Below are 25,668 nucleotides of genomic sequence, written 5' to 3'. Positions count from 1 at the left end.
AGAAAATAAGAGGAGAGAGAATTCATGAGGTACAATTCGAATTGATCAGGTGATATAATCCAACATTACGATTGGTCCAATATCTCGAGCGGTGAAATCAACATGATCAAATCATGATTAAATCGGGATCATGGATTATCAAATTGAGAAATATCGGATTTGATCAAGGTGGGTGCCAATATACTGTCTGACAATCATGGATCAGGGTTCTTCATTAGAATCAGATCAGGACTATTAAAAAAAATTTCTTCATTCACTAACCTTTTTAGAGAGAGAATCAATCAAGAGAGAGAATATTTTAGAGAGAGAAAATTCTAGAGAGAGAAAATTTTAGAGAGAGAAAGCTCATCTTGAATTCTTCAGACAATATGATTCAACAAATTCTGATCGATCAGATCAAATCATGTTAATATTATTATGTAGATAATTTAATAAAATTATAAAAATTAAAATCTTAAAAATACCTGATCTGATCAAAGTGGATGTCGATGTACCGTCCGACGATCACAGATCAAAAATCCATCACTAGGATCATTTAAATTCATCATCATTCTTCTCAAAATTTTAGAAATCTTAGGAGAGAGAAATAATCTAGAGAAAAAATTCTAGAGAAAAAAAATAGAGAGAGAAAGTCCAATTCTAGAGAGAGAAAATATTAATTCAAGCTGAAGAGAGAGGGAAGAGAGAGAAACTTTCTTTCTCATATTTTATTATTTATATCATTATTTATTAATTAATTTAATAATTTTTTTTTCTTTTCTTTTCTTTTCTCTCTCTTTTTTTTTTCTTTTTCTTCTTTTTTCTTCACGGAAGAGAGAAGAGAAAATCTTATTATTATTATTATATTATTATTATATTATTTTTCTTCTTCTTTTTCTTTTTTTTCTTTTTTCTTTTATTTTTTTTTCTTTTCTTTTCCTTCTTTTTCTTTTCTTTTTCTTTTCTTTTTCTTTTCTTTTCCTTCTTCTTCTTTCTTCTTCTTTTCTTTCCCGTGGGTTCATTTGGGCTGAAACAGGGGACCATGAGGTCCCCTCGTTGGCTGGCCGACCGGCGGCGCAGCCGGCGTGGGGCGGCCATCGGCAGGAGGGAAGGCGATCCGGCGGCAAGAGGAGGCCAAACCGATGGTCGGCGGTGACCACCGGCGACAAAAAAATGGCAAAAAGGAAGATTCTTTCGCAACAAAATCCGACGACTCCGATCGCCGGCGAGCGTGCACATCGGCATGGGAAGGAAGGGGGAGGAGAGAGGAAGGGGAGAAGGCTTACCTCCGATGTCGGCGAGGCTTTTCCGACGAGAAATTGGACGGCACAGGGACGGTCTTCTGCGGTGGATTTTTCGACGATTGTCGTCGATTGAGCTTAGGATTTTTGATGGAAATGAGAGAGGAGGGATCTCCTCCTTAAATAGAACCGGAGGGAGCTCATCTCCGACTCTGATTGGGAGCCGGCGAGAGGAGAAAGAAGACTCCCTTTGGGAGTCTTCTCCCCTGTTTTCTTTCTATTTTTTTTTTTTTTGGGCTTTGTTACATGGGCTAGGATTTGTTATCGGGCTGGGCCATCACATTCTTCCCCTCTAAAAGAAATATCGTCCTCGAAATTTTTCTTGCTTGAGTCTTCATAGTTTCTTACTTGAATCTCATCCTCATATATTTCAATATTCTAATTCTTGATATAAATTCATTCTTAAATTATTTCATAAGAGAAAAATCGGTACATCAAATATTTATCTGAAACGGAACCATTCATTTTCTTATTTATCAAGATCAACGTCTCAAAGATTTTTAATATTTCAAGATTTTAAAATTATAATCTCATTTCTTATAAAAATCATGTTCAGTATCTCACGACTCAAATTAAAATTAAATCTATCTCTTGTAGATAGAAGAAAATCAATGTCTCTATTCTTGCATAAGAACTTCATTCATCATCATCATTCATTTTTTTTTTAATATTATCCACTCTTAATTTCAACCCATCATAAGATAGGAAAATATATTTCTATGAATCATATGATGACATCCTAATCAATCAAAATTCAAAACTATTTTCTCTTATTCGTATTTTCAAAGGTTAAAGATTTATCATTTCAATCTCATTCTCGAATTTTTGATATTTTATTTCTCGATGCAACTTCATCATTAAGTCATTTCATAAAGATCAATATCACCATTGTTGATTGAATCAATATCACTATTTCTAGTCATCGAAATTTTCTTACTCAAACCCTCAAACTCTTAAATATTCTAATTCTTGAAGCAAATTTTTATCATTAAGTCATTCCATAATAAAAATTAATAACTCAAAAATTGATCTACATCAAAACTATATTTTTCTTATAATCAAAATCAATGTCTCTATTCTAAGTAAGTATATCAATTTTCTTCATCTAAACATTAACAACTCTTAATTTAACGATTCATTATCAAATTAAATTATAAATAACTTCAATCCATCTTTTGTAGAATAATCGTCAATATCAATAGATAACCTCAATCTTTTTCATTCAGTCAGAGAAATAATAACGATCAAAAGAGTCCAAACTTCAAATTTTATTATACCCTGAAGATAAGTATTTGAGTATAATAATCTAAGATCGAAATCATTATTCGATAAACAATCTCAAATTCTTCCTAATAAATAGAAAATTATAAAATTTAATTCTATGATGGAGAAAATTTATCTCTAAATATTCTAAATTTAAAATAAAAAATCAAGGGTCCACTCATCCTAGAATTAGGATGCTAAATATTTTTGTAGCATAGTAGGTAGAAGCACTACTTTTAAAAATCACATTAGGATATCTAAGATAATTCAAAATTTTAAAATATTATTTTTTGTAATATCAATAAATTTCTTGTATCAAACCATATCATCTATCATAATTCTTTAACTCAAAGGGTCAACATTCCTGACTTACTCAAAGTAATCCAGATTACCATGCTTCCGCTGCGCATTCTGATCTAACAATCAAAATTTTTTAGCTTCATCAAAAAAATTTTGATCAAATTATTTCTTTACTTTATCAATAGAAAAGATCTAAAATTTTAAATTTCAATTGAAGTCAAAGATTAACTTTCGATTCTCATTCATATTTTTACTGATGTACAATAATCTTGATTAACCCTTGAGTCCAATATCATATTTAAAATTATCATATAGATTTACTAAAATCAATATGAATCAAATCTTAATTCTCATATCAATTCAATTCGATAATTTTCAAACCAAAAATCTTTATAAGTCAAATCAACGAGAAAATCCTTCAATGCTACACCAATTTGAACATTATCTGAATATATAAGAATTTCAAATCATTATTTTGTTTTCTAAAATTTCTATTATCAGGATCTTCAATATCTATCAAATATCCTTTCATAACAATCATACAAGCTTCAAAAAATCAAATCTCTATTTAATAGTAGATTCAATTAGGGACCTCGTTAACAAGAGCAAAGAAAACTTCGTATCAATTCCTAAATCCAAAATTTCTAAATTATAAATTCACATGGATCCCTTAATCTGAAATAAATATAAATCAGATCTTTTATCTTAATCTAAAGATATCAATTTTTCATTAGCAACCTCAACAATAATATGAGAAAATTTCTTGATCAACTTAGATACAGAATCTTTAAATTGAAATTTCATGCACATCATGTAGTCTCTAAGAGACATAAGATCCATTATTTAGATCTAAGGATGATGATTCAAGATTCCAGTACGATGAATATTCTACAACCTCATAATCGATTTCATCAATAAGAAATAGGTTTCTTTGCAATATCCTCAAATATGCATTCATCCTATTATGCCATTTTATATATAATCCACGTACCAAATTTAATTTCGATAAATATTCCAATCAAGCATCATAAAAGATTTTTTTTAGTCCATCCTGGAACAATATTTTATCATCAAATCTTTATCTTGTCAATAATAGTCAACTTCTCAACTAAAAGTAATATCATAGTATTATTCTCACATCGAATTTGAACTTACGATTTACTTAAATAACCAATGATCAAATTAATAACCATAATTGCACAATAAAATTTTATGTCCATCCTTTTGTGATTACTTTCGATCAAGATCTAACTAATCATATCATGATCAATAGATCATCCATAATATTTCAAATTCTATATGTCATAATCTCTTGTGATCTTTTTATACATAATCTCAATATTTAATTAAAATTTTTAAATATTTCTCCCACTACAATCATCAAAGATCTACACTATAATGTCCCTAGTGTCTATCCACTTATACCCATTCTATATCTGATTCTATGTTTCATGATTCATCCACTTATGCTCTGATACCATTATAATTGTCACGCCCCCGATCCGAGATTGTGAATCGAGGGTCTTGGCAACTGCCGCATACTCATAGAAAACTCTTCCCATAAGCATGCAAGGCATCTTATCATGCTATCCTAAAACAACAGCGGAATAATTAGATAATAATTTAAATCCAAAATATAACGATCTAAATTTTTTTCTTTAATGTCTCAATAAATTCAACAATGATTCATAGTCCTTACATCAAATTCAATAAGACTTTCAACCGAAAATAAAAGTATAGAGATTCTGCTTCTGATCACTCTTCCATTTATATCTTGTATCATCTTAATTCTTCAACATCTGTAAAAACAGTAAAATAAGAGATAATGAGCTAGACAGCCCAGTAAGCAATGATCACTTCTTAACAGATTTCATCAGGCATTTAAGTAAATAATCATTTATAGAAAATAAGCATATAGAGTTCATCAATCCGAAATCAATTTCAATATGCAACATAATTTATGCCAAATATATTTCTTTTTCAAAAATTCAAGTTTCTTTCGAGATTTCAATTTCTTTCATTCTTAAATTCTTTTCGTCAACCATGAGCTATGACCACATTTTCCCTGTGGCAGGGTCATAATACCGCGTATCTACTTGCAGTAGGCTGCGAATCATCTAGCAGCCATGTCCTTTGGAACCGCTGGTCTCTCAGGCGGTTTGTCGCTGGTCTCTCTGGCGACATATCGCTGGTCTCGCTGGCGATATAAACCCTCAGGACAATCAATTGTCAACATATATGCCCCCATTGGCAGGGTCCTTTACATAGTCAGGTTGTCAATTCATAATATTTCTTATATCATAATTCTTCATAAATCATATTTCATATTCTAATTTCGATAATAAAATATTTAATCATGTAGTATCGAAATCAATCAATGTAATGCATTATGAAATCAATATGTTCAATCATGCTTCATCATAACATTTCAAATAAGATATTTTCATAACAAAATACCATTCATCCAATTCATGCATCGTTTCACAAATCATGTCAGAAAAAATACATTATAATTTATCGATAAATCTAGAAAAAGTAAAACATTACTTACCTCAAACGCATTCCAATAAATCCACATAATTCTATAAATTTTCTTTCAAAAATTTTATTCGTAGATCATATCGCGACATCTCATGATCAAACATCCACAATCCTATACAGAATCAATTTCAATAATTAGAAAGAATACGAACACCATATTTCAACGGTTTAGATTGGATCCGATCATCTAATTTCATCTAATCAAAATCTAATTAGGACCTAAACGATCCAAAGTTTGACTATCAGATCAAATCAGATTCGAAGTGATAAGACCGAGATTTCTTCATCGATTTCATAAAATCAAGTGGAGAGAGAAAATTAGAGGAGAGAGAATTCATGAGGTACAATTCGAATTGATCAGGTGACATAATCCAACATTACGATTGGTCCAATATCTCGAGTGGTGAAATCAATATGATCAAATCATGATTAAATTGGGATCATGGATTATCAAATTGAGAAATATCGGATCTGATCAAGGTGGGTGCCAATACACTGTCTGACAACCATGGATCAGGGTTCTTCATTAGAATAAGATCAGAACTATTAAAATTTTTTTTTTCATTCACTAATCTTTTTAGAGAGAGAATCAATCAAGAGAGAGAATATTTTAGAGAGAGAAAATTCTAGAGAGAGAAAGCTCATCTTGAATTCTTCAGACAATATGATTCAATAAATTCTGATCGATCAGATCAAATCATGCTAAGATTATCATGTGGATAATTTAATAAAATTATAAAAATTAAAATCTTAAAAATACCTGATCTGATCAAAGTGGATGTCGATGTACCATCCGACGATCATAGATCAAAAATCCATCACTAGGATCATTTAAATTCATCATCATTCTTCTCAAAATTTTAGAAATCTTAGGAGAGAGAAATAATCTAGAGAGAAGATTTTAGAGAGAGAAAGTAGAGAGAGAAAGTCCAATTTTAGAGAGAAAAAATACTAATTCAAGCTGAAGAGAGAGAGGGAATAGAGTGAAACTCTCTTTCTCATATTTTATTATTTATATCATTATTTATTAATTAATTTAATAATATTTTTTCTTTTCTTTTCTTTTCTCTCTCTTTTTTTTTCTTTTTCTTCTTTTTTCTTCACGAAAGAGAGGAGAGAAAATCTTATTATTATTATTATATTATTATTATATTATTTTTCTTCTTCTTTTCTTTTTTTTTTCCTTTTTCTTTTCTTTTTCTTTTTCTTTTCTTTTCTTTCTTCTTCTTTCTTCTTCTTTTCTTTTCCCGTGGGTTCATTTGGGCCGAAACAGAGGACCGTGAGGTCCCCTCGTTAGCTGGCCGGCCGGTGGTGCAGCCGGCATGGGGCAGCCGTCGGCAGGAGGGGAGGCGATCCGACGGCAAGAGGAGGCCAAACCGGTGGTCGGCGGTGATCACCGGCGATAAAAAAATGGCAAAAAGGAAGATTCTTCCGCAACAAAATCCAACGACTCCGGTCGCCAACGAGCGTGCACATCGGCACGGAAAGGGAGGGAGAGGAGAGAGGAAGGGGAGGAGGCTTACCTCCGACGCCGGCGAGGCTTTTCCAGTGAGAAATTGGACGGCACAGGGACGGTCTTCCGTGGTGGATTTTTCGGCAATTGTCGCCGATTGAGCTTAGGTTTTTGGTGGAAAGGAGAGAGGAGGGATCTCCTCCTTAAATAGGACCGGAGGGAGCTCGTCTCCGACTCCGATTGGGAGGCGGTGAGAGGAGGAAGAAGACTCCCTTCGGAAGTCTTCTCTTCTGTTTTCTTTCTATTTTTTTTTTTTGGAACTTTGTTATATGGGCTGGGATTTGTTATCGGGCTGGACCATCACAGGATCAAAGTAGATCTTGAATTGCATTCATGGTCTAAACGGCAAATCATGCTATGTAACGAAGCGATATTGTATCTTTTCTATGTATCTTTTTCTGAAGGAAAAAAAAAAAAAAGGCAATAAAGAGCTACCCCTTAATTTATTTTTTAACAAGAAATAGATACGTATTACATAATATATACAAGAGAGTAATGGTAAAAAAAAGATTAGATTCTGAAAGGTGATGCCAAGCTTCAAGTCCCTTCCAGAGGCTCTGTATTTTTTCTTTGTATCATTTAGTACAAAAAAACAATAATGGTGGAACACCTCAAACCCTTATGTTATTAGCAAGTGAAATGAGAAACAAATGATCTCATCAGCAACAAAAAAGAAGAAAAAAAAAATAGCCCAAGCGAAGTGTTAAAAGCTAGCAGTTAAAGCAAAAAGGATCTCAAAAAAATGTATGTTTTTAAAAAAAAATTATAATGGCACCTCTTTAACTTTGAATGCATCCCTAAAATATTCCTTCAACTTTAAAAAGTTTTAAACCTTCAAGTTTTATAATCGTTCCAACCAGCAGGTAATGATAGCCTGCCATTTCAAATAATGAAGATGTACTCTCTCTTTTCTAGCCTATTTGATTGTCTTGTCAACCACCATCTTCTCATTCCAACTGTCCGTTTTGAACCTTTTACTCTTATCCTCCATTCCCCAGCGATTATCCGGCAACCACTAATGATCCGAACCTCAATTTAACATCAATTAATTATCTCTCTATTCTTACGCACCTCCCATGCTGTCAATATTTTCTCGAGAAAAACGAAAAGAAAAGAGAGATGAATTACATTCTCATCATGCTAATATACCATCTTTTCTGGTTATATCTCACTCATTCTTCCGTATATTAGGAAGTAAAGCAAAAAGAAAATTTTGTTCTCAAACATACTATTTCAATTCTAAAATTTAGCTCGTAGCAAAAAAAATAAGTTAGATGCAAGATACGATAGCATCATAGACTAAGACCTCCAACTATTCATAGAAAGAGTTATTATCGATTTATCTTGGCAAGAAACCTCTCCAACTATTCCGCAAAGAAATCCATTCTCTTTCTTTTATAATGAAGCATGAAACTCAATCAGACAGGTTAAAAAAAAGATAGTCAAGGGAAGAGAAACCTTAAATTGTTTTCTTCTCTTCTTCTTCGCACCTCTATTCTCCCGTAATCCCTCCAAGCCCTTCCCTCTCACCCTCGTCAGGTTTTCAAATGGAATATTGGAAAGGAAATGGATGCTGCCCCATATAGGAAGGGCCTGACTTTGCTGGTCCACGACCCCCATCGCCCATCCATGTTGGTAGATAATTTAAAGTGCTATAACTGTGTTGCTTTAGATCAAAGTAGATCTTGAATTGCATTCATGGTCTAAACCGTAAATCATTCTATATAAAGAAGGGATATTGTATCTTTTTTATGTATCACTTGGTACAAAAAACCAATAATAGTGGAACACTTCAAACCCTTATGTTATTAGCAAATGAAATGCGAGACCAGCGATCTCACTAATAAAAAAAGAAAAGAGGTAAAAAAGTCCAAGGGAAGAGTAAAAACCTAGCAGTTAACGCAAAAAGGAATTCAAAGAGGTGTATCTTTTTTTAGAAAAATTGTAATGAAACCTCTTTAATTTTGAACGTATCTGGTTCTTCAACTTTAAAAAGTTTCAAATCTTTAAATTTTTTAATCGTTCTAAATTAATCCTCCCACTCTCCGACCGGTAGACAACAATAGCTTAACATTTCAAATGATGAAAATATCCTCTCTTTTTTTTTTTTTAGCTTATTCGAACATCTTTTCAAGTACCCTCTTCTCATTCCAATCATTTCCTTTGAACCTTCTACCCTTATCCTCCATCCTCCAATGATTATCCTGCAACCACCAATGATCCGAGCCTCAATTTGATGTCAACTAGTCCTCTATTTTATCGACAAAAACCAAAAGAAAATGTGAGGGATGAATTCCATTCTTGTTATGCTAACGTATTATCTTTCCTTCTTATATCTCACACATTCCTCCATATCTCAGGAAGTAAAGCTAAAAGAAAGTTTTCTTCTCAAACATACTGTTCCAATTCTAAAGTTTAGCTCGTAGCAAAAGAATAAGTTAGATGCAAGGTATGAGAGCACCATGTAGAGACAAAGACCTCCAGCTATTCATAGGAAGAGTTGCTGTTGATTTATCTTGGCAAGAAACCCCTCCAATGGCTCTCATTCTGCAAAGAAATCCATTTTCTTTCTTTATAATGAAGCATAAAACTCAATCGACCGGTTAAAAAGGATAGCCAAAGGAAGAGAAACCTTAAATTGTTTGATGCAACACATGTGCTCTCCTTCTGCTCGTAGCCTCCTCTTCTCCCACAATTCCATCAACCCTTCCCTCTCATCCCCCTAAGGTTTTCAACGGAATGTTGGGAAGGAGCTAGATGCTGCCCCATGCGAGGAAGGGCCTAACTATGTTGGTCCACGACACCCCATCTCTCCCCCCCGCCACGGCCTAGGCCCAATGTAGTCCAACCTCTTAGATGACCTTTGAGAGCTCCTGTCATGCGAAGAAACAACCCGCAGGAGGAGTCAGCAGCAGGCCATGGCCCACAGGCCTGCAGTTGGGTGCGATCGAGGCACCCACGTGGCTTAGTGCGCAAGCGCGTGTGCAGCCCGTGCGGCGCGGCGCACGGTGGTCCACCACGTCAGCGGTGATGGTATGGTCCAGGGTGGCCGCATTGATCGAACGTGGTCCACATGTGCGGTCGACAGCATTTTTCAGGCATTTCTCACAATCTATAGCCCTTCTGTGGACTGCTTAAGGGTCCACGGCATTTTCACACAGCTTACAGGGGATTTTTGAACTGTGTGTGGTTCTGGAGTGCGATCGGATGGTTCTGAGGCGTTGCGGCTTTGATCAACTGACTGTGAGGCATTTTGAGTCCTGATCGAAGATAGAGATCGGGTTGAACTCCGATTTAGACTCTGTTTCAGGCCTTTAAAAGGACCTATGGGCAGATAGAGGCTTAAGGTATTCGGTAAAGAACCCAGAGGCAGTCGGCAGAGTAGATGCAGGCAAAGCACCAAGGGTTGATAACAAAGTAGAGCGACAGAGGGTCTCTTTGGGTTACTTTGAGAGCTTCTTTTTGAGGGAGTAGTACTTCTTGTTGAAAGAGAGAGATTTATGTATGAGGGTTGAGGGTGTGATCTCTTCTTGTAAATTTTTTTTTCTCATAATAAAGCTTGCTTGCCTCATGGAGGTAAGCCTTGACTTAATCCACGTATTTGATTATGTTTCTTATTTTATTTCTTCTTTCTTTCTGTTGTATCGACATCATCACTGGTGTACCGATCTTGGACTTGAAAATCAATCCTGGACTTGGGAGATTCGTATTCCATATAAGGGATCTTTCTAAGAGGTGGTGCTAGACCAAGCGATATCGCGACGACAATCGGTATCAGAGCAGCTCTGGTCACAATAATTGGTATCAGAATCCGATTACCAGACAGCGTCAGATCATAGGAGAGGGCTAGACTGCGATGGTGTTGATCCAGATCGAAGAAGATGGAGAAGATAGGCTCAACAAGATAGAGAACTATAGGTTTGATAAAAAGAATAATTTCTCCTTGTGGCAAGCGAAGGTGAAGGACGTGCTCATCCAACAGAGATTGATCGATGCTCTCATGTGCGAAAAAAGTCAACTACCATGGAGGTATAGGATTGGAGATGGCTTCAGATGCAGACGGTGAGTATGATCTACTTGTACCTAGTGGATGACGTGGTGATCTATGTACTTGACGAGACTTATTGGACGGCGATGTGGTTGAAGCTCGAAGAGATGTATATAGCAAAGTCACCAACCAATGCTCTCTTCTTTTGAAAGCATTTTTATCAGCTGCAGATGATCGAGGGATAGAGCATGCAGGAGCATCTCAGCAACTTTCAGAAGATCCTCACCGACCTTCTCAGCATTGGCGATAAAGTTGAGCAGAAGACCAGGGCATTGGTCTTGCTTTCATCGCTTCCCTCTTGTTTTGAGTCTTTAGCGGCTGCTCTTCTAGTGGAAAAGAGCACCATCAAAATGAAAGAGATAACTTGTGCTCTACTCTCGAACAAGATTCTTAGATGAAAGAATCGAGCCTCGAGTTCAGGTGGCGACTGGACTATAATGGCGTTTGGAGGTGGTGGTGGCAGAAGATGAAGCGGAAAGAGATCGCGAGGTGAGCAGTCCAAGTCCAAGACGAGGGACTTGAGCAAGATCACATGCTACCAGTGCGATGAGTTGGGACATCATGTCAGAGATTGCTCGCAGCTCAAAGATCGGACGAAGGCTACAGCGATGGTCGTTCAAGGTAGCGACATCGATGAGATCGATGATTGTGTACTCATGATCTCAGAGGATGTATCTATTTCTTCCTATCAGTGGATTTTGGATTCTGTATGTTCGCATCATGTGTATTATAGAAAGGAGCTGTTTGACTCTCTCAAGAGTAGTGAGGGCACTGTTTGTTTGTTGGATGCATCGAGCTGTGCGATCGAGGGTATCGAGATCGTCAGCATGAAGGTATATGATGGAACAGTTAGAAAATTGGGTGAAGTTCGATATATACCCAATTTCAGAAGAAAAATGATCTCACTAAACAGACTAGATTCGACCGACTACAGGTGGAGAGTTGATGGAGGGATCCTAAAGATCTTACGTGGTAGTAGGATTGTGATGAGAGAAAAAAAATATGGAGGACATTATCTCTTGGTGGGAAGCTCAGCACGAGGTGGAGCTTTCGCAGCCAGTTGGAGCTTAGTGTGAGGTGGAGCTCTAGGTGCAGATGGATTGGACATGAGACATGAGACTCGAAAGGATGACAGACGACTTCACAAGGTGAAGTTTCTATTGCCACAGGAGACTACTCCGAGCAAATCTTAGGTTAGAGGAAGCACAGCACATGATAGAGATGAGATCGAACGGTCTGACTCGACTCTCATATTTATCCATCCATGATTAGCAGGTATATGTCTCAAGGCATAGGGGCGAAATCATCCAGAAAGCTCTTAACATTAGGTGGAGGATGAATATCGAGTCGAAGAGAAGAATTGTTGAGAAAAATGACTCGAATTTGACCACAAAGAGTCCATAGGTGAAACCACAATAAGAAGTCCAAAAAAGAAGCCCACGCAAAGAAATGGCCCTTTGGAGGAGTCTGCAGTAGGCCATGGCTCGCAGGCCTGTAGCTGGGTGCGGCCCAGGCACCCGTGCGGCCCAGTAGACCCACACGGCCCAGTGCGCAAGCATGCACGCGGCCCTCATGATGCACGGTGGTCCACCACACCAGCAGTGATGGTGCGGTCTATGGCGGCCATGTGGATTGGATGCGGTCCACATGTGCAGTCTACAGTATTTTTCAGGCATTTCTTGTGGTCTATGGCCCTTTCGTGGGCCGCTTAAGGGTCCACAGCATTTTCACGCGGCTCACAGGAGATTTTTGGGCTGTGTTTGGCTCTAGAGTGCGATCGGATGGTTCTAAGGTGTTGCGGCTTTGATCAACTGGCTATGAGGCATTTTGAGTCTTGATCGAAGATAGAGACCAGGTTGAACTCTGATTTAGACTCTATTTCAGACCTTTAAAAGGACCTATGGGCACACAAAGGCTTAGGGTGCTCAACAGAGAACCCAGAGGCAGCCAGTAGAGCACCGAGGGTTGATGATAGAGCAAAGCATTAGGCAGAGTGGCAGAGAGTCTTTTTGGGTTACTTTGAGAGCTTCTTTGTGAGGGAGTGCTTCTTGTTGAGAGAGAATGATTGGTGTACATGGGTTGAGGGTGTGATCTCCTCTTATAATTTTTTTTTCTCATAGTAAAGCATGCATGCCTCGTGGAGGTAAGTCTTGTGATAAGTCATATATTTGTACATTTATTTTAGATATTTTTGATAATTAATAGTGGTAACATCTTTTAAAAAATCTAATTTCATAAATAAATTAGATTTTTTTATAAAAATAAATAATTTTAAAATATAAAATTAGGATATATTTATGAAAAATAGATGTCAAGCTAATTGAGCAATTTAAGCATCAAAATAATTAAAAAATTAATAAAAAATTTAATTTATTTTTTTTATTTTTCAAGCACAAAATCCAAGAAAAATCAAGCAAAAATATCAAAAATTTTATTTTAAAAAGCCTTCAATGCACGATGGACCGACCGGTCGGTCCATAGAACTTGGGTCATGATCCACAGCATAGTTTTGCGGTCTATATCGCAGTCCACAGGCGAGAGATTGAATTTTGTGCGATCGAACAGCTGGGATTGATTTTTGTATGTCCCATATCCAACAGTGGTGGCCTACATCAACTGCACGATTCGATGATTTTAAACAATCCTGAGTGAGATCGGACGGCTGTAGTTGGTTGCCAATGTGAGAACTGAATCAGAAGAGAATTTTTTGCACCATCCAATAGTTGAAATCAAATCTAAAGCTCGATCCAATGGTCTGTGTTCGATCCGACTTTGAATAGGAGATCTGGTGTACTGATCAATGGTCAAAATTCAATCATCATGTGATTCAACGGCCAATATCGATCCTGACTATGATAAGAAAATAAGTGGCAATTTTTGATGAGATCTGGATGGTCCAAACATGATCCGACGATCAAAATTTTAAGATATAGGTTGGACACATTTTGAGGGATTTTAGGATTCTATTTTCTACCAGAAAAAGATGAAAAATTCACCTATAAATAAGGAGGTCTGAAAATAAGAGAAAAATTAAAAAAAATTAGAGATCCAAGGAGAAGAATGAGAGAAGTCAGTTCGCTTTACAGAATACGAAGGAAGAAAGAGATGTCGTCAACCATCTTTTTGATGAGACTGCATCGATCAACTTTAGATCTTTGTTATAATTTTATTTTATATTATTTTATTATTTTTTAAATTTTTTTATAATTAAATTTTAATTTTAATTAATATAAAATTTATTTTTTTTATACTTTAAATTTTTATTATTTATTTTTATTATAAGTAGATACTAAGATCTAGTTAGTAGATTTTAGTACTAATTTATTTTTATGCTCTTTAAATTCTTATCTTTTATTTTTATTACAAGTAGAAGTTAGGATCTAAATAGTAGATTTTAATATCTAATTTATTTTTTATATTTTTAATTTCTGCTTTTTGACTTAAATTATTTTTTTTAAAATTTTATTTTATTTTTGATAAAAATCAAAGTTATCAAATCAAAACACTGCCTTCTCTATAGATTCGATCCAACTCACTACTTTTTATATATTTTTAATTTTTAAAAGTCAGAATTAATTTGATAATCATGATGTTCTAACGATAACATCATGCGCTATCAATTTTTGGTGTCGTTACCGGAGAAGGCACCAATATTAACATTTGATTTTTTTGATTTTTTTGTGAAGATAGCTTACTTTTTTAATTTTTTATCTTTTTTGCAAAAAAAAAAGAGAAGAAAAGAAGGGTGAAATACTTCAAGTTGGTGAGATCGATCCTAACCCTAATCTTAAACTGCTTTCTTTCTTTTTTTTAGTATTAATTACTATTTTTTTAAAATTAATATAAAATTCATCCACATAAATCTAATAAAAATCGCATGACAAGAGTAGAAACTTAATTATTTAGAAGCATTCATCATCTTAGATTTACTTTTGATGATCGTTGAAGATAATATAAGTTTTCAAGTTTGAGTAATTTCATGCATATAATTTAGTTGCATAGAACTCCTTGTTTGAAATTGGTTGCGCATATTTATCTCAAATCAACTTAAGGGCAACACCCATTAACAAGATAAAATAAAAATTTTATCATCCTTCCTTAGCCCAAAAACAATCAATCAGCATCCCGTATAAACCCAAGCCTAATTAAAATTAAGTAGACATTGGTCCCTAAGATCTTGAGTTCAGTTTGAGTATTATGGTGAAGTCAAGTGCAAAGTAAGTTTGGACTCATCCCTGAAACTAGTGTCTAAAGCAAGAGATTATAAAGGCTAAGCCTAAGTGGATTCGTGGTTATTTAATTGGTACTGTTAGCTTACCTGGCCAATCTAATTAGTGTCTAAGGCACCCAACTTCTTATCTGGCTAGTTGAAGGAAGTGAAAATTGACCCAACTTGCATCTAAGCTAAGCCACTCTACATCAAACTATTAGGTCTAAGAAACTCGTAGGTGTCCTAGGTTTAATTGCTTGCTAACTTGATTGCAACTAACATTTAATCATAACTAATTCTTCTCATCTATCATCTCTAGGTCTAGGGCTTTCTTAAGGTTCTCACCTTAGAACTTCTCTCTTTCTTCCTCTTCTCTTTTCTTTCTCTCTCTTCTTATACAAAAAAAAATCTGAACCACACATATTAGGGTTTGCACTGGTATATGCATGGTAGGAGATCTCTATGTACTGGTATATGCATAGAGGTCGTCACAAGGGTCGACCTCTATGGCGCAGAACAGAAAGTGATTGTTCTAAATCTTTGACTTGCACAGACAACAGAGGTCGACCACAAGGTCGATCTCTTTGGGTGTGCCAGCCAAAAATAGCATACCGTTTAGTCTCTTTTGACGGAGGTCGACTATTTTCTTTAAACTTGATTTTCTCTCAAAATATACATTCAAAAAATATGAAATTGCCTCCAATAGATCACAAATCTTCTGTTCTTGCTCTTGAGGCTTTCGAATCAGAACTTGATAAAATTATAATTTTGCTCCTGAAATGCAATAAATCTTTTTCCAAGCCAAAATCATTCGTAACCCCTCAAATATTTTGTAATCATCAAAATCAATTTATGGAGCAACATTTATTCAAATTAGACTCATTCAAAAATTCTTAAATTTCATCCTCAAGTCGACTCATAAGTCAACATTTTATGGTTAAAATTTGAAGTTAAATTATCTAATCAATATGAAATTAAATTCATAAATTAACCTTGGGCAAAGTCAATCCACCCCCAAACACAGGACATCCTTCTTCCTAATTTTCTCTGTTACAATGCTCAAAATTTCTATTTTTTTTGTCCCTCTATTCATTTCACGCTCCATTAACTAACTCATAATAGAAATCTACTATATATAAAAATTTTATTATCTAATATTAAAATTTTAAAAACTAATCACGTTCTAAAAATTTTAATATCTATTTATTAATTTTTAACTGAAAATAGATCAAATCATATAAAAAAAGTAATTAATATTTTTATCCATTCAAGAGTTCACCCACGGCAGCGTTCACAACCCACGGCAGCGACAAGGAAGAAGAAGAGAAGGGAGGGAAAAGAAGAAGGAAGGAGAGAGAAAGAGAGGAGAAGAGAGTTCTTATATATATATTTTTTCTCTGCTTTCTAACTCCCTCACCCACACCCGCATATACACATCTATGGGACAGAAAAGAGGGGTGAGAGGCAGAGGCCTCTACACTTTTTTTTTTTCCTTCTGTTTCCCACCCACACAACACACATGCACACAATGGGGAAGAGGGATTGAGAACGTGGAGAGAAAGGGTTGGGGAGAAGACGAGAGCAAGACAGAGGGAGGGAGAGAGTGAGCGCGAGTGAGAAAGTGGGAGAGAAAGCGAGTGCGAGAGCGAGAGAGGGAGAGGGCACAGGAGAAGAAAGGGGGTTCTTTTTTTTTTTTTTTTTTGTGCAGGCCGAACAGAGAATGTGGACAATGGGTGCATGCGGTTGCCCCCGCGAGAAGCTATGCACGGCTGCCTCTGCGAGAAGCCACGGGTCCACGACATGCGGACCCCCCATGTGGCGCAGGCAGAAAAAGGGCCCCCTTGGGCCAGGTCTCACAGCTCCTATCTTCTAATTGCCGGAAACTAATTTGATTTCATATATATAAACCAGAATTTTAGGGTTAAGGACCAACTATCTGTAGTGGCTTTCAATTTTTGAACTCAGTACAAGTCATTCTTGCAATCTAGATGTCTAAATATCAATATGGACCAAGGAACTAGTTTGTTTTTATTTACTTCCATTTCCGTAGTTTCATATGCCTCTGTGCGCGTATGCATGCATGGTCTCGTCTTTTCATAGTTTAATGTTAAGCTAAGTCATGTTTCATAGTTTGATGTTAACATAAAGCCAAAAATGATGTGGATAGGGTAGCAAAGCTGCATTTGATATTGTATTCCAATTTTTGATTATGATATGAGACATGATCACATGCTCCACTTAGTTCAGGTTTTAGTATGGTCTAATGGAGTATAATGATTCATACTGGCTTACCTTCAACTAAGTAGAATTTGAATTATCCCTAATGGTTTGAACAGACTGTTGCGTCATAAATTGATATGAATTAAGAAATTGATTTAATTTGGATATACCTCCAACCAGATTGTTGTTAAACTGTCTATTAATCCTTAGTTAAAACTTTTGTAATAAGTATGAACTGTGATTCCAACTTTAATTGCCATTTGGCTCGCATAACTTGATATATTATGATGTGTATGGGGTTCACAATGCCTACCCCAAATTGTTGATATAAGACTTGATGTGTACGGTTATTTGAACTAAGATCACATGATCCAACTCGTCAAAATTCAATATGGCCAAATGCAGTAAATTCATTTTAACTAGTTTACTTATCAAACTGATGGAACTTGAACTCATAGACTAGCTGCAACTTTGAGCTTTTTCACCCTTTAAGTTTACTTCATAATGACTAAGCCAAGGCTGGTTGGATTTTCTGCCAATGTACTTCAGCTCATTTAGGGGATTGACTCTATATAATGGGCCTGATCCTCTGCTAGGCAAGGTCCATATTTGATGTCAATCAATTTTGAGCTGTCTTGGCTTGGTGTACTTTTGCTCAATATGTTCGAGATGTCAACCTAGTCTGGATGATTGGCTTGATGTTTTGCTCCTGATCTTTTGTTGGATTGGGCTATAATTGAAGTTTCAAACCCTTTTAGGAGTTTTTCCTAGCCCTATTTGAACTAGTTTTTTGCCTTGATATTTGACCCTTTTCTGTGTGCGTGTGTAGGGGTGTGAGAGAGTTGCTTCCATAGCTTATGTCAAGAGAGATTTTTGACTCCTAATTAAAGTGGCACATGGTAGGACCTGCTTTGGCAAAGGTAGCTTTAGTTATAGGAGCACCCAAAATGTGGTCCTTCTATGATGCAAATCATAAGGCACAAAATCTTGGTCAGACACAAATGGTAACTTGCAAGAACTATGGAACAGTTTGTTCTGAAAATGTAGCGAGTGGAAGATGACCTTACTAGTTACAACTTATCAACAATATGAAGATGAAATCAGCACTATCAGTTCTGACATTGACTTAACTGTTCAATGGTTGAGGAATAATAAAAGTTGAGGTTCAGAGCAACTACAGTTTTCTTTATTGAAGACTCATTGAATCTGCTGAAAAATACATATTTGCCATTGATGCAGGATTTGGCATAAAGGAATTCAAGTCCTTTATTTTGTAAGGTCTGAGTCATAATATATATAGGGTATAGTGATGTGATACAGTACTAGTGGTTCTAATGTTCAGGTTTTGAAAACCCTGTAATCCATGGTCAGATTGGTCTTGGTTTAGGTCAATATTTTGCTTGTTTTCTCTGTACAGCTTGGCATTGAGTTTTTCAAATAGAGCTAGATGTTGAGAGCTGAGTCTTGAGTTAAATTTGAGTGATAGAATGTAATTTCTTCACAGATCTCCTCTCCTTTCTCTGCCATATCACCTAGCTTTTTATATACATCCTCTGATAACCTTAGAGATCTTCTCTGTCTAAGATGTGACCTTCTTGCACACGTGCATGCTAACTATACCTTATCACATGTTCTCTGGATAGCCTGCAGGCTTTGTTGCATGCAGTACAGGTCAAGCTGGTTCCATGCAACCTTTTTCAAAGGATTATTGACCTCAGATGAAGGAGATGCAGGTGATCAATGATGTTGCCTCTTTGTTAGCTTGGTTGATTTTTTTCTTTTTAAGGGCCTTAAGTCTGTCTTTGTAGCTTCATTAGTTTGTGATGATTTATGCAATTTCTAGGACAGTAAAATAGATTCAACTTAGCCAAAGGTTTTCTTTGTTTCCTTAGAATGTAAATACCTATTACCAAGGATCGCCTTGCGGGTATCTAGGTCCATACTGGTCGGTCGGCAGCATGGTTTGGCATGCCTCAGTATGCCCCTATGCTGTTCCATGCCGGGCCCATACTGGCTGAAGAGAGGCAAAGAGAGAGAGGGAGAGGGAAAAGGGAGGGAGAGAGACAGTGAAGGCCGACGGAGTATAGCCCGACATGGCAGAAAGGGTGGGGGAGAGGAAGTACATGAGAGGGGAAGAGAGAGAGGGAGGGAGGGAGAGGGAGAGAATGGGAGAGAGACAAAGGCCGATAGAGGGCTTGGGAGTGGCACAGACTATTGTTTTAAAATAGGGGTCCATCGGGCCTTTTTTTTTTATTTTAAAAATATTAAATGAAGTCAGCAAGAGGGTTACCAACTATTCTTAAAATTTTCAAAAATAAAAAAGGGGCCTCTAGGCCCCTGTTAGATTCGAAATAGGGGTTTGGAGGGTGAAGCCCCTCCTTCGTCCCTCTGTGGCCCTTTGGTGGCTTCCATCTCTTTCCTTCTCCCTCCTTCTCCCTCTTTCCACCTCCTCTCTCTCTCTCTCTTCCTCTTTTCCTTCTCCCCCCTTCCTCTTTCACTAGTTTCTCATTTTGAATGTTGAAACCATCCCAATCTGCTGCTAGCATGGCTTGGTATACCCCGAATCAGACGGTTTAAGACAGTTTTGTATTTCTTGCCAATTGCTTTAAATTCAATCAACTACAGTTTTAACAGCATTTTGTTCTCCTGTTGTCTAATTAGAGAATGTTTGTTATTTCATCAAATATTTTTTTGTAGATTGCAATGCGTTCCGGTAGGAAACTTATGAATTGGATTTATCTTGTATTTATTTGACTAATTAGATGACAATATATATTTACTCAGATCTCTGATTCTAAAATTTCTTTTGGAAGCTAGATGACATAGTTGATTTTACCAAGATGTGCCAACACACATGCTTAATGTCAGAAGGCTACCATCTAAGGTTTCCTTGGTCACTGACTACATCATTTGTGTACAATCCAACTCAAACTGTTGGTTTATGTTTTACTTTTGTCCATTTATTATGAATTTTTAATGCATCAATGAATAAGCTCTTATGATATGCAAATTTCTTTTCCTCTAGAAGTATGAGTGAGTAATAATTGACTCAAATTAGATGAAGCATTTAGGTGCAAACTGTGCATTTCTGTATTGACAGCACGGCACTTCATCCTATCGTATATGTACTATTTTCTGATATCAGCTTTTGTCAATCTTGATATGGGAAGCCTTTGACGTGACTGACATCTCATAGTAGCAATCCTATACACCAACATACGGGAAGAAGCTGTCATACATAGGTTTGTCAAATCATGTATAAATTGCAGGGTGCTGTTCGTTCCTGCAGGTTTGCCACAGTGGTTGTTGTCTATTTTCATGCATTTCTTAGTTGCTATGCTGCTCTTCCATTCTATCCAGCAAAATTTCAACTTCTTGGGTTGTCTGAAAGTGATGAACATTGGATGTGTGATTATTGCTTCATAATGGAAAGAAATTTGCAGACAAAGTCACAAAGATGATGAAACTATCAACATACAAGTTGGTCATTAGTCTTTCTATGGATGAACTTTTATAATTTGCTGCTCAGAAACTTGATAATAGTCTTGCTAATTAGTTTCTGACAGTTTGTTTGATGAGTCTTGATTTGTGCCCAATTGAAGTCTTTGCCATTATGTGGCATCAACTCTTCATTTGTATAGCTGGGTCGAACAAATGACATCAGTATATCAGAGACTGGTATCAAATGAGGACACATATTTACTATTGGTGTCAGACAACAAATTACTGCTATCCAAATGAGTCAACAAGGGTAAACTATTGTTATGCATTTTTTAGATGCATGCATATAGTAAATGTAAAACCTCTTTAATTATCCTCAAGAGGAGCACAGTAAGATCAAAAATCTCATTGCAATCAATGTAAGAGCACCACTGTCCAGTTGAGCTATGATGACTGGAATCTTGAGTGAAGCCTTCATTGGTTTAAAATGAAAATCAGGTATGTTTCTTTGGCTGTTACATTCAGAAGTTAGGACGTTCAGATATTAAAGAACTTTAGACAGATTATGAACATAAATACTTGGTTACAAATGTTTTCTAGAAGAATTTGATACATACGCCGGATACACATGGTTCTCACGAGACTGGAAATTTGCTTATTGCACGTAGAACATGATGTCTGCCTTTTCGGCTATTGCATTCAAAGCATTCCTTTCTCGAACAATTTCTGATAATTTTCAAAGTGCATCCTTGGATATCAGGGTTTCCATAAGAAGTGGATACATGTGCCAGAGATTCATTGTAGGCATGGAGGCCAGGATCACTCATGTCCATGAAATCAGAGTTCAAACTCATCATTTTCCGAGCTGATCGCAGGCCTTAAAAACAGATGAATAGCATGAGACATGAGCGATTGCAAGCCTTTTATAACATTCCATGCTGATTGCAAATAGAACATGACATACGCCTTTTTGGCTGTTACATTCATAACATTCCTTCATAGAACAATTTCTGATAATTTTGAACATGCATCCTTGGATATGAATGTTTTCATAAGAAGTGGATATGTGTCTTGGAGACTGATTCTAGGCATGGAGGCAAGGATCACTCATGTCCATGAAATCAGAGTTCAAACTGATCATTGTCTGAGCTGCTTGCAGGACTTTTAAACAGATGAATATCAGCTACCAGATAAAATCTTAATCTTGTCTGAACTTTTGAACCTCTGATTATATGGCTTATGTTGAAGCTAAGAAGTGCTTTAGTTTGTAAGTATACATATGCATATCTAGTTCCATTGCTGATTTAAATTGCTCCTATTCTTAAAAATTGAAGCTTTTTACTTATTTTATATGTTGATCTAATATTTAATCTAATGTTTAATCATTACCTGTTTTAAAATAAGTGCTTCACTGCATTCTCTAGATATTGATAGGGATCATCATCAGAAGGCCTCTACGTAAACCTTGCTGGGGATGGAGGAATACTGGAATAAGTCGCAGGGTGCCCTACTTTTGTTGCATCATTCTTTGAATAGATGGGCTGCTGAATGTGTTCAACCAAAAAAGAATGACAACCTGGGACATAAGCCTACTCTTTTGAACAACATTGTACCATGGTAGGCATCTAAGTTTGAGCAGGTAAAGGATCATAGGAAAAATTTTGCATGCCATATTTACTAAATGGTTGCTGCCAAAATGTTAAATTGACAGCACCTATATCTATTTTCTAATTTAGTCAAAACTCTATTACAGGTATTGTGTCATGTAGCAGCTTCATTATCACTGGATCACAGAGTTTGAGCAACTGGGAAAAGGCATCTTTGTAATGTTAATTTACCATAGATCGGTGAGGTGCTGGTATGTCATAGCTATGCTTTGAGTAGCAAAATGAGGTATTTCTTAAATAAATAGTCATATTTATTTAAAGTATGATATGTGACATGCAAAATTTGCATTGAGGCAGTCCAGCAAAATCGAGATCTTGATTTACCAAATAAGTCTCCCATAATCTCCATCATTCAGCTACATGTCATTCTTCCCCCTCCATGTGTGCGTTGCATATATATCAACTTGCTATGGAAGGAAGCTCTACGTAACTCAGATGCTATGCATTTTACACATACTACATCTCAGCTTAATTTGTATAGCCGTTAGGTTTTATTTTTTTATTTTTGAATATGATGATGAAAAAGGAGGAATAATTACCACTTAGCTTTTCGTTAGTATTGTTAGGCTTGACACACGTTGTTGACCCTTTCCCTAACAGCTTTTAATGGGATCAATTTGGTTTTAAGATGTTACTCATTTACTAGATGGATAAAATTTAGGTTTGTAGATGCGGTTAACAACCCGTCTCAACCTGACAGATATTTGACTCAATCTGTCCTATCCCTGTGAATGCTAACCATGTAGACACAGCTGTGAAGTCAAGCATCTATTGCAAACATGTTGATGTGGACACAAGTCCAAGTGAAGGAGCGTTTGAAAAGCTAAAAATTTTCATAAACAAAATTAATGTCACTAATAAATATTAGACCCACGTTGACTTAGTTTGACCTGAAGACATTTGCAGTTGGTTAAAGTCAACATACTTTCATGCTTGGATGTCTTGCGGAGGAGATGTCAAAGGAAACTTTCCAAATGACAAGCTCCTCTAAATAATTGCAGCCCAAGACAACTTGGATATTGTGAATTATAGATTCGTGATGCCAAAATACTATTACAACTATGTTTTCGGCTTTAGAGAAGTCCTATAAAAATCTCAATTATATGTAGATCTCAAAATATATGCCTAGTTGATCACCTTAAGAAAACACTCAAAATGATCTTCTTCATTTTAGAACATGCAGCGATGATGATCCTTTTGAGTGGAGAATCTACATGGTGATGACTCTTGAAATAATTGCACCGGGCCATTGACCCTAAAAAAAGAAGGCCCTCAAAGATTTTAGCATGAGCTCATACCTTTAAGAATTCACCAAGAGTACCCTTGGCTTTTTCAGCTCTTTTATAAGTCAAAATCATGTAGGCGGCCATTGCAACCAATTTACCTTGTCCATCATTAAATTGAACGACTTAATTGGTTTGCATCAAAATCTCATCCTAAAATTTTCCATAAATCGACCTTGATTAGACTGTCTCTTTGATTATGAAAATATATAATCGGGATATACAACTTGGCTAAAATGGATTTAATTTGCTTAAGTTCACCATGACCAATTACAATTTGTATATTTTACATCACTATTAAGCTCAATTAACTTTATGTACCTTGCTATTCTTTTGTCTTTTGATTGTTATTGCCATCTTCTTTGGTGATCTGTTGAGGTCATCGCATGACTTTTTGTTTCTATATTCTTTCCATCGTTTTCTGCAATCATGTACAAACACATATGGTTGAGCTAATATATAGGGGTGCAAAATATTCTTTACACATCGCTGCCCGCGTAGAAAAAAATCTGACATGGAGTGCACCGCCTTATCTAATTGGGTCACATAGCTATCATTTTCTAAAGCATATTTAATATCCGTAATTCTATTTTTTCGTTTGAGATTTTGAATGATGAAAATTTTCCTCTCCTTTTGAAAAAATTATGGCATTCTATGTCGATATTATGGCATCCTATATTAAAATTATAACTTTCTACACAGGATGTCATAATTATTTCACAGGATATCATAAAAGAGGGAAGGACATTTTTATCATTAAAAAAATTATGAAATTTTTAAACGATGAAAATTCCTCTATCAAAATTATGACATCTGATGAAAAAATTATAACATCTTATACAAGAAGTCATAATTTCAATATATGATATCATAATATCGATACAGGATATCATAATTTTTTCAAAAGAGGAGGAATATTTTCATCATTCAAAATTTCAAATGAACAAGTAAAATTATAGACGTTAAATGTACATTGGAAAGCGGTAGCTATATGGTCCAATCGGATGAGACGATACGCTCGACGTCGGATTTTCTACACCGCAGGTGGTGTACAAAGAATTTCTCATATAGGGGCACCTACACAACAATCAAACTAAGGTTGGTCCTCACCGTGCGATTGGGAGCTCTGCACTAACGATTTGAGCTATTGAAAGTGAGTTATGATCTAAATTTAACTATTAAAAAATCATATGATTTAGAGATTCCTAATCTATATATCGATTGATCATAAATATATATTTTTTTATATTATTTAAACTATCTATTTTTTACTAATAAATGTACGAGTGATGCATAGGTTGTGAATCTATAAATCACATAAATTTTTAACAATATGCTAGCTCAGATCATCGATACCAAGCCCTTGATCATCCAGTCATGATCAACATTATTTGGACCAAGGCTAGCTGACCATCTTGAATTAGGCAGTTTGAGCCATATTGAGCCGAACTAGTCAAGAATCAAAATAATTTGACCCTTAATAAACCTTGAGCTCTCCTCCCACTGCAGTCTAAATTTTGCTCATCTCTTTATCTCTCTTCCTTCCTCCCTTTCTCAATTAATCCCCCTTCTTCCCCCCCCCCCCACCCCTCACATCGCTACCTTCTCCAACAATAGCTCCTCACAATGAAGAAGGGATGGAGAGAGAAAGAGTCATGGTGATGGTAAGCGTCACTATTACACCCTGCAACATGTTCTCCATTCTCCATGGCTTCCTCCACCAGATCCATGCTCTCTAGGCTATGATCTCGATTATCAAGCATCATCCGAGGCCTATAAGAGCCCTCTTATGATGGATCTCTTCCCCTCCTTCTTCCTTTCCCTCTTCTCCCTCTCTTTCTCTCTCCCTCCCTACTTCTTCCTATTTTGGCATGCCTCGGAATAGCACAATACAAACCTATA

The 25,668-nt window shown here is 36.1% G+C and overlaps 1 long non-coding RNA gene across 1 annotated transcript; it reads left to right on the top strand.

The window, feature by feature from the left end:
* The first annotated feature begins 16,569 nt into the window (after window positions 1-16,569).
* LOC109505506 (uncharacterized) lies at window positions 16,570-22,802 on the top strand. Its single transcript, XR_002163939.3, has 3 exons — window positions 16,570-22,083; window positions 22,241-22,455; window positions 22,570-22,802. It is a non-coding gene; the product is annotated as an uncharacterized lncRNA (long non-coding RNA).
* Window positions 22,803-25,668: the final 2,866 nt, after the last annotated feature.

This window comes from Elaeis guineensis, chromosome 1, assembly GCF_000442705.2.
Source record: "Elaeis guineensis isolate ETL-2024a chromosome 1, EG11, whole genome shotgun sequence".
NCBI classification, from domain to species: Eukaryota; Viridiplantae; Streptophyta; class Magnoliopsida; order Arecales; family Arecaceae; genus Elaeis; species Elaeis guineensis.
The sequence above is the reverse complement of the archived record's forward strand: the minus strand, read 5'-3'. Positions and strand labels throughout refer to the sequence as shown.